The sequence below is a fragment of the Rhinopithecus roxellana genome, chromosome 9 (genome assembly GCF_007565055.1).
Source record: "Rhinopithecus roxellana isolate Shanxi Qingling chromosome 9, ASM756505v1, whole genome shotgun sequence".
Taxonomy (NCBI): domain Eukaryota; kingdom Metazoa; phylum Chordata; class Mammalia; order Primates; family Cercopithecidae; genus Rhinopithecus; species Rhinopithecus roxellana.
The window spans coordinates 15,905,630-15,914,881 of NC_044557.1; the positions used below are offsets into that span (position 1 = coordinate 15,905,630).

The 9,252-nt window shown below is 48.5% G+C and overlaps 1 long non-coding RNA gene across 1 annotated transcript; it reads right to left on the reverse strand.

The window, feature by feature from the left end:
• Nucleotides 1–405: 405 nt before the first annotated feature.
• Nucleotides 406–7,960, reverse strand: LOC115899686. The gene is made up of 2 exons (XR_004059312.1): nucleotides 7,860–7,960; nucleotides 406–723 (listed from the first exon to the last, which is right to left on the reverse strand). It is a non-coding gene; the product is annotated as an uncharacterized LOC115899686 (long non-coding RNA).
• Nucleotides 7,961–9,252: the final 1,292 nt, after the last annotated feature.

The window sequence follows — 9,252 nt, forward strand, 5'->3', positions numbered from 1 at the left end:
GAGCCACTAGAGACCGGTGGGAGGCTCCTGGAGCCGGAATGGAGATTACCTCCAGGCGGACGTCTCCGTCCTGGATGGGTCTCACACGGACTGGAATAGAGTTCCTTTGGGCAGACGTCTCTACCTTTGGAAACTCTCCTATGGGTCACCTGGTGACCAAAATAAGCCTTGGGCCTGCACAGGACTTCTGGCCAAGGAATATGAGAGGGAGGAAAGAGGTACTCACCCCTAGGAGACTTGGAGGTGTGGAAAGCAATGTCTAGGTCCTGGTCTGTCCACGCGTGGAAGGAGGAGGTTCCTCGGACCTTGGGGGGCCCTGAGGAGGGGTCTTCTCCCAGGTTTCGGCACCACCTGATTTGCTTTATGCGACTACCAGAGCCGGCGCCAGAGGAAAAGGCAAGTAGGCAAGATAAAAAGGAAACTTTATTATGTAGCCAATGTATAGAAAGAGGGGGCGAAGTTCACCGGTCTCTGGCAGCGGAGGCCAAGGAAGTCGCTCCGGCGTTCTCGGGCAAGGTTCCTAGGTCCGCGTATGAGGAGGGGCCGAGGAAGTTCACGCCGCGCGCCTGCCGGGAGCAGCTTTTATGTCTTGGGCCTGGGAGTGGGAGTGGGAGGGCGGTAGGCGGGATGCGGGTGGGTCGAGGGCCGTGAGGTGGGCGCGGCCAGGTAGGTTTCGATTTCCTCGGTCGGACGTCATGCTGCGCCTGCGCAGTTGACCTGTGCCTTTCCCGGGCATGGGAAAGTTGGTGATGAAGAACCCGGAAGTACGCCATCTTAGTCACCTTTGTTCTTTGTTTCCCTCTCCCTCCGTTCAGACAGGAAGGTTGTGGGAAGCATAAATAAACTTTACCTACACCCTCCTGTAATAAATGTCACAAGGTGATATGTGGCCAAATTAACCAGCAAACAATCCCAGGATGCAGCCATACCAAAGAACTCTCTCAAGCTCCTCTCCCCAATATAAACCCCTCATCTCTGTAAGCTTGGTGCTGCTTCCCTTGACTGTTAAGGGGGCAGACAGCAGATTAATAAAAACTTGCTCACCTAACTGGGTCTATTTTTCCTTTCTCATGACTGACCTTACATTCTGGTGCCGAAACCTGGGAAGGGGATAGACTCTGGCTGGCGCTCGCTCTCTCTCTCTCTCTTTCTCTCTCTCTCCCTCCCAATCACCCCTCTCCCAGCCAATCTCTCCCCTTCCCTGAACCTGCTGAAGACCCAGAGAATCTCCTAGACTCTCCCGTTGCTGGCAACTTCATCCACCATCAAAGCCTCCGCCAGGGTGAGTAAAAAGAGAATGTTGCTGTTCCCCAAAACCCTTGTCTCTCCGTTTCTGAAAGATCCAGTGCTGGGTCAAGGGCTTCCCCTGGCCTCCAGGCCTCTGGTTCCTCTGTTTCAGGGATGCCTGACATGGCAGTTACCTTCTCTATTCCGGACAAGTTATGTGGGAAAGGGGATGCCCTCTTCCACGTCCTTATCACCGGCAGTCTCTTCTTCCTCTACATGCCCCCCTACTTCCATTCATTATGGGAGCCTCTCAGTCTGTTCCTCCTAAAACTACCACCCTTGGGTGCCTCCTATGCAATCTCAATACTCTTGGCCTCCATTCAGAAATCCGCCCTAAAAGGCTTATCTTTTACTGTAATACAGCATGGGCTCAATACAAATTAGACCATGACTCCTAATGGTCCGAAAATGGCACTTTCGATTCCAACGTGCTCAAAGACGTAGACAACCTTTGCCACAGCAATGGGAAGTGGTCTGAGATTCCTTATGTTCAGGCTTTCTTTACTCTCCGTAGTCGTCCTCTCCTCTGCCAGTCGTGCTCTACTTTTCAAATTCTCCTCCCGTGCTCCAAACTCCACTCGCCTCCTGCTCCCCTCACCCCAATAGCCCCAGGCGATGATCTCCTCCTCCTTTGATCCCGCTGATTTTTCCCCTGCTCCACAACATCCTAATCCTCCACCAGAACAGCATGACCCCCCACCGTATGCCTCCACTCCAGCTCTATCCTCCCTCTCTCCAACCATACCGCCTCTGAGTCCTCCCCGGACTCTGAGTCGTCCCCGTCTCCACCCCTTACTCGTTCTCGAGCCCAACATGCCCAGCAGCTCGCTCCCTTGCTTTCTCTCTGGGAAGTGGCAGGGGCCGAAGGGATCGTCTGTTTCCACATCCCCTTTTTCCTCTTCGATCTTTCCCAAATTGAGGAACGTCTGGGGTCCTTGTCCTCCGATCCTGACACTTATATCAAAGAATTTAAATATCTCACTCAGTCTTATTGACTTACTTGGCATGATCCCTATATTATTCTGTCTTCTACCCTCCTTCCAGAAAAGAAGGAAAGAGTGTGACTTGCAGCCCAGGCCCGTGCAGATGACTTCCATTGGCAAATCTTACTAGGCCAGTAGGGGCCGCTGCAGTCCCCCCCGAGAAGAGCCTACCCGGGAATATTAACCCACAGACCCCAGCTGGGCCTCCGGTAATCATACGATTACTTGCCTCATTGCAGGCCTTAACAAAACTGCCCATAAAGGCTGTTTTGAAAAACTCTGAAAAACTCAAAGAAACCTCCCAAAAAACTGATGAAAACCCTGCCCAATTCCTTTCTCGCCTTACAGAGGCTCTCCAAAAATATACCCATGTCAATCCTGCCTCCCAGGAAGGAACTATTGTTCTTAACATCCATTTTATTTCCCAATCTGCTCCTGACATCCGGCGGATATTTCAAAAGGCTGAAGATGGCCCTCAAACCCCACAACAAGAGCTCCTGAACCTGGCTTTCAAAGTGTTTAATAGCAGGGATGAGCAAAATAAATTAGATAAAGCCCAAAGAGATCATGCTAAATAACAACTTCCAGCAGCAGATATCCATCAGCCCAGTCATATTACCCAAGGGCACAAAGCAGCAACCCTCCTGGGCCTTGTTTTAAGTGTGGCAAAGAAGGCCACTGGGTGTGGGCATGTCCTAGCCCTCAAGTGCCACAGAGCCCTTGCCCAGTCTGCCAGCAGACAGGCCACTGGAAGTCCCACTGTCCTCTCAGCAAATGGACAGACAAGCCTGCTCCTGAGAGCCACCACCCCTTCAACAAAACAAAAAATGAAGAATCACTCGCACTCCCATAGCTCCTCGGCCTAACCACTGAAGACTGATGATGCCCAGGGCCCCCGGCCCCCATTGCCATCACTGCATGGAGCCCAGGGTAACTCTACTGGTAGCAGGTAAGCCGATCTCTTTCTTAATCCATAGCAGGGCCACCTACTGGGCTTTGCCTGAATTTTCAGGACGCACTCATCCCTCCCAGGTCTCAGTTGTGGGCTTGACGGACTCATCTCACGTCAGTCCACACACCACCAGATCCCTTACTTGCTCTCTGTTTGATACTGTTTTCTCACACTCTTTCCTTATCATGCCTCATTGCCCTATGCCCCCCATCCTAGGCCAAGACCTTTTAGCCAGATTCAAAGCTTCTATCACCTTTTTTTCCCTTCCTCAACCAGAGTCCCTCCTACTCTTCCTCACTAGTCTGGCCCCTGAGCCCTCTCCCCAGTACCCACTTCCCACCTCTCTTGTAAACCCAATAGTGTGGGATACCACCACCCCTTCCCTATCTGCTCACCATGACCCCATCAAAATCCAGTTAAAAGACCCCTCTAAATTTCTCAATGTCCCCCAATACCCCATCTCCCTAACCCACCAAAAAGGCTCACAGCCTGTCACAAGCTCTGCTCATGTAGTCTTCTTAGGCCAACACATTTTCCATATAACACCCCCATCCTCTCGGTTAAAATATCAGATGGCTCATACTGACTCATCCAAGACCTCCAAGCCATCAATCAGGCCATCCTTCCTATTCATCCCACAGTCCCTACCCCCTATACACTTCTCTCTCTCATTCCCTCCAACACCACCCACTACACTGCTATTGACCTAAAAGATGCCTTTTTAACTATTAACCTGCACCCTGACTCCCAAAACCTCTTTGCTTTCACCTGGACCAACCCTGACACCCTCCAGTCACAACTCACCTGGACTGTCCTCCCTCAAGTCTTCAGAGATAGCCCTCATTTCTTCGGACAAGTTTTAGCTTGAGATCTCACCTCCTTAAACCTTTCCCTCAGCCATCTTCTTCAATACGTGGACGATCTTTCCCTTTGCAGCCCCTCTCTAGAAGACTCTCAAACCCACACAGTCTCTATCTTAAACTTTCTCGCCACCAAAGGGTATAGAGTTTCCTCCTCCAAAGCTCAACTTTCCAGCCCCATAGTAACTTACCTAAGAGTTCAACTTTCCCCTGGGGACCAGGCTGTGACCCCGCCCAAGCGGCACTAATAGATAATCTGTCCCCACCCTCCACCAAAAGGAAAGTCCTTTCCTTCCTAGGACTGGCAGGCTTTTTTAGAATATGGATTCCCAACTTTGCCCTCCTAGCTCGCCCCCTCTATGAAGCAGCCAAAGGCCCTCTCAGTAAGCCCCTAAATCCCTCGCATAACATACTCCCCAGCTTCTTCAAACTTCAAACTGCTCTTGTCACTGCACCAGCTCTGTCCTTACCTGACATCTCCCAGCCTTTCACTCTCTATACTGCTGAAAGCTGAGGAATAGCCCTTGGTGTCTTAGGGCAACAGAAAGGAGACCCTCCTTCCTTTGCCCCTGTAGCCTACCTCTCTAAACAATTAGACAACACAGTCAGAGGATGGCCAACCTGTCTTAGAGCACTACAGCAGCAGCCGCTTTAGCTCTAGAAAGCAGGAAACTAGCATTTAGTCAACATACCACCATCTACAGTCCTCATAATCTACAGGATCTCCTCTCCTCTCGAGCATTAGGCTCCCTTCCTCCTTCCCGGATTCAATTACTCCATGCCCTCTTTTGTTAAGGGAAGTCAGGGACCCCGAATGGATGGACTGGCTGGAGCCAAGGCAGAAGAACATAAATTGTGAAGATTTCATGGACAGGTATCAGTTCCCAAAATTAATACTTTTATAATTTCTTATGCCTGTCTTTACTGCAATCTCCGAACATAAACTGTGAAGTTTTCATGGACATTTATCACTTCCCCAGTCAATATTCTTATAATTTCTTATGCCTGTCTGTACTTTATTCTCTTATTCCTGTTATCTTCATAAGCTGAGAATGTACGTCACCTCAAGACTACTGTTGTACAAATTGATTATAAAATATGTGTGTTTGAACAATATGAAATCAGTGCACCCTGAAAAAGAACAGAATAACAGTAATTTTCATGGAACAAGGAAAGATAACCATAAGGTCTGACTGCCTGTGGGGTCAGGCAGAACACAGCCATAGTTTTCTTCTTGCAGAGAGCCTCTAGACAGATGTGTGAGTAACAGAAATATTGCTGAATTATTTTCCCAGCAAGAAATATTAATAATTGAGACCCTGGGGAAGGAATGCATTCCTGGGGGTAAGTCTATAGATGGCTGCTCTGGGAGTGTCTGTCTTATGCAGTTGAGATAAGGACTGAAATATGCCCTGGTCTCCTGTAGTACCCTCACGCTTACTAGGATTGGGAAATTCCATTTTGGTAAATTCTAGTCAGACCGGTTGTCTGCTCTCGAACCCTGTTTCCTGTTAAGATATTTATCAAGACAATGCATGCACAGTGGGACATAGGCCCTCATCAGTAATTCTAATTTTGCCTTGCCTTGTGACCTTTATTGCCCTTTGAAGCATGTGATCTTTGTGACCTACTCCCTATTCGTACACCCCCTCCCCTTTTAAAATCCCTAATAAAAACTCGCTGGTTTTGTGGCTTGGGGTCGCCATCACTGTCCTACCAATATGTGATGACATCCCTGGACCCCAGCTGTAAAATTTCTCTCTTTGTACTCTTTCTCTTTATTTCTCATACCGGCCAACACTTAGAAAAATAGAAAGAACCTATGTTGAAATATTGGGGGCTAGTTCCCCCGATACTCTTTATCGAAAATCCTGAATTTAGTCTTGCCAAAAGTGCTTTCCTCACCCAGCATCCTTACTCCCTGTATCTTCTTCCCCTGCTACTCATTCTTGCACTGACATCCTAGATCACCTGCAATCATACTTTCCAAACATTTCTTCCAAGCCTCTCACCAATCCTGATGACCAGCTATTTATAGATGGCTCTTCTTCCTGGCCCACCGGCTCCCCCAAAACTGCTGGGTATGCAGTTGTTTCCCTTGACTGAGCAACTGAAGCTAAGCCCCTACCTCCAGGAACCTCCTCTCAAAAAGCTGAACTCATAGCTCTCACCAAAGCCCTAACCGTTTCCAAAGGCAAACGAGTCAACATTTACACAGACTGCAAATATGCGTATCACATTCTTCATTCCCATGCCACCATCTGGCAAGAGAGGGGATTCCTTACTGCCAAAGGGACCCCTATCACTGACAGCCCCCTTATTTACCAACTCCTTCAGGCCACACATCTCCCAACTGAGGCAGGAGTTATACACTGTCAGGGACATCAAACAGGAACATATACAATCTCAAGAGGGAACAGAAAGGCTGATGAGGCAGCAAAAGAAGCCTTCCTTTCTCCCACTTCTGCCTCCCTCCTCCTCATTACCCCTGCAATCCAACCTCAATACTACCCTACTGAAAAGACCTTATTACTACAATAAGGAGCCTTCCTCCAGGGCGACTGGATTAGTTAAGGACCAGAAGCTAGTCCTGTCCCTGGGAACAAACTGACAAAATCCTGACATCCCTCCACCAATCCTTCCATATTGGTGCATGTCCCCTGTATCTCCTCCTGCACCCGTATTTCTTCTCCCCTCACCTGTTCACCTCACTAAAAAACATAACTTCAAATTGTTGTATATGCTCTGTAACTTCCTCTCAAGGAGTCCTCCATTCCCCATCTGTTCCTGCACACTAGCTAAGAGGAACACTCCCAGGGGAACACTGGCAAATAGACTTCACCCACATGCCTCCTGTCAAAAACACAAGATTCCTTCTCACTCTTATAGGCACCTTCTCTGGGTGGATGGAGGCATTTCCTACCTCTTCAGAAAAAGCCACAGTAGTCTCCCAGATCCTTGTCACATAAATCATCCCTAGGTTTAGTCTCCCTCACTCCATTCAATCAGAAAATGGCCCTGGCTTCATTTCCCAAATCACCCAACAGCCCCTTGGTGTCCAGTGGTGCCTCCATATCCCATAATGACCCCAGTCATTAGGAAAAGTTGAAAGGGCAAATGGAATCCTTAAAACTCAGTTGACCAAACTCACTGTAGAAGTCCAGAGGCCCTGGACTTCCCTCCTACCCATAGCTCTAGCCTGCATCAGAGCCAGCCCAAAGGCACCCTCCTTCCTCAGCCCATTTGAATTAATGTATGGATGCCCTTTCCTCTTACAAAGCAGGCCTCCTTCTGATTCTCATTTAGAAGAATACCTCCCAACACTCTCCCTCATCCACCATCTCCTCCGCAAACAGGCAGACCAGGCCCTCCCAAAAAGTCTGCCAGTGGTCCCATAAAGGCCCCACTGACCAGAACCTCCTACCAGGAGAACATGTTTTCCTAAAAACCCTTAACCCAACCAGCCTTTAACCAAAAGGGTAAGGCCCTTTCCAGGTCATTCTTACAATGCCTACTGCAGCCAAACTCTCAGGACATACCTCCTGGTATCACCTTTGCAGGTTAAAGAGAGCTCCCACCGACCTGCACTTCACCAACTTCTAACCGGTATTTCAGCCCATTCCTCGGGCCAACCTGACTCTGCCTCACATCCATCCCAGAAGAAACTTCACATCAGTAAATCCATCCGTCTCAAACAGGTTTAAACTACTCTTACAACTAGCCTCCTTTTATGGAAACACTCTATTACACCTTAATTGCAGGCATTATAGTACTTACCCTATATAGTGTAACTCCTTTCGATTGGAATACCAGCCAAGAAGTCTCCCTCACTTGAGCCTTCTGCCTAATCATTATCCTTATAGCAGGAATCACAATCACTAACAAACAAACATTCCCACATCCTCCCTAGATGCCCTGTTTTTGTCTATCCTGCCGCTTCACTCTCTTCCTCACTCCCTCTCACAAGATATTTCCTGGTTCCGCCCATGGAACAATACCCTGGGAACCTTTTTTGAGTGGATAACTGACCTTTTCTTCCAAGGCTCTCTATGGCTTGTGGTGAAACTGAACTATTTACTTTTCTGTTCACTCTCTGCCTTTCTAACCCATATCAGAATCAATACCTCAACCCTTCGTTCAGCCCAACCAATACCTATAACCCCTGAACACCTATACAGAACACTTAATCTCACACACTCCTTACTAAAAAACTCCAGTTCCTCCCTGACAAGAGACTGCTGGCTCTGCGTACCCCCACTCTCCACAACATGCAATGCAATCCCTGCCTCAGCCTATAACCAGACTTGCACCCAAGTAACCTACTATCCCGAAATCCTCATTAACAGCCCCCTCGAACTCAACATGCAGGCATTAACAGAAATCTCCCCCACGTTAGCTAGTGAGTTCCAGCTGTTACAACCTTACATCCCTACTTACTCAACCTATCCTCCTACCGCAGCCATAATAAACCCATATTAGGAGCCATAACAACCCACACAATCTTATCCTATCCAGCAGCACTGTGCGTCCAATGACATCTACCCTCTGGCATTCCCCTCGGCCACCTGAATTCCAAACTATACCCTACAACTCAAACCTTCCACTGAACATACTACTCTCAGAGCCGCCAACAATAAAGACAGGCGCGTTTCTCTAGCCCTCTAGCCCTTGACACCTCCCACCTCCTTAATAAAAATTCAGAGTACTATAACAGCCGACAACTCCCCTGTTTATTCCTCTTCCCTTGGCTCCCCTCTCCATGCACCATTCCTGCACCCACCACCTGTGACTGTCTCCTTATCCCAACATTCAACAACACTCCCACGTGGATCTTAGTGGATGCAAAATGCTTCCTCTTACACTAGGAAAAAGAACCCAAAAGCCTCCTGGCCTAAACCAAACACCCCTTTACAACCACTTACAGCAGCAGCCCTAGCCAGGACTCTAGGAGTATGGATGCATGAGAATAACAAAATAATACATCTTTTTAGCATACACAACCAGTTCTGTCTACCAAGCTAAGGCATAGTTTTCCTATGTGGTACCTCAACTTATATTTGCCTCCCCTCTAACTGGATGGGCACCTGCACCCTGGTTTTCCTCATTCCAAAAATCAACGTTGCCCCAGGAGACCAATCCCTACCAATCCCAGTTAATACCCCTATCGGAC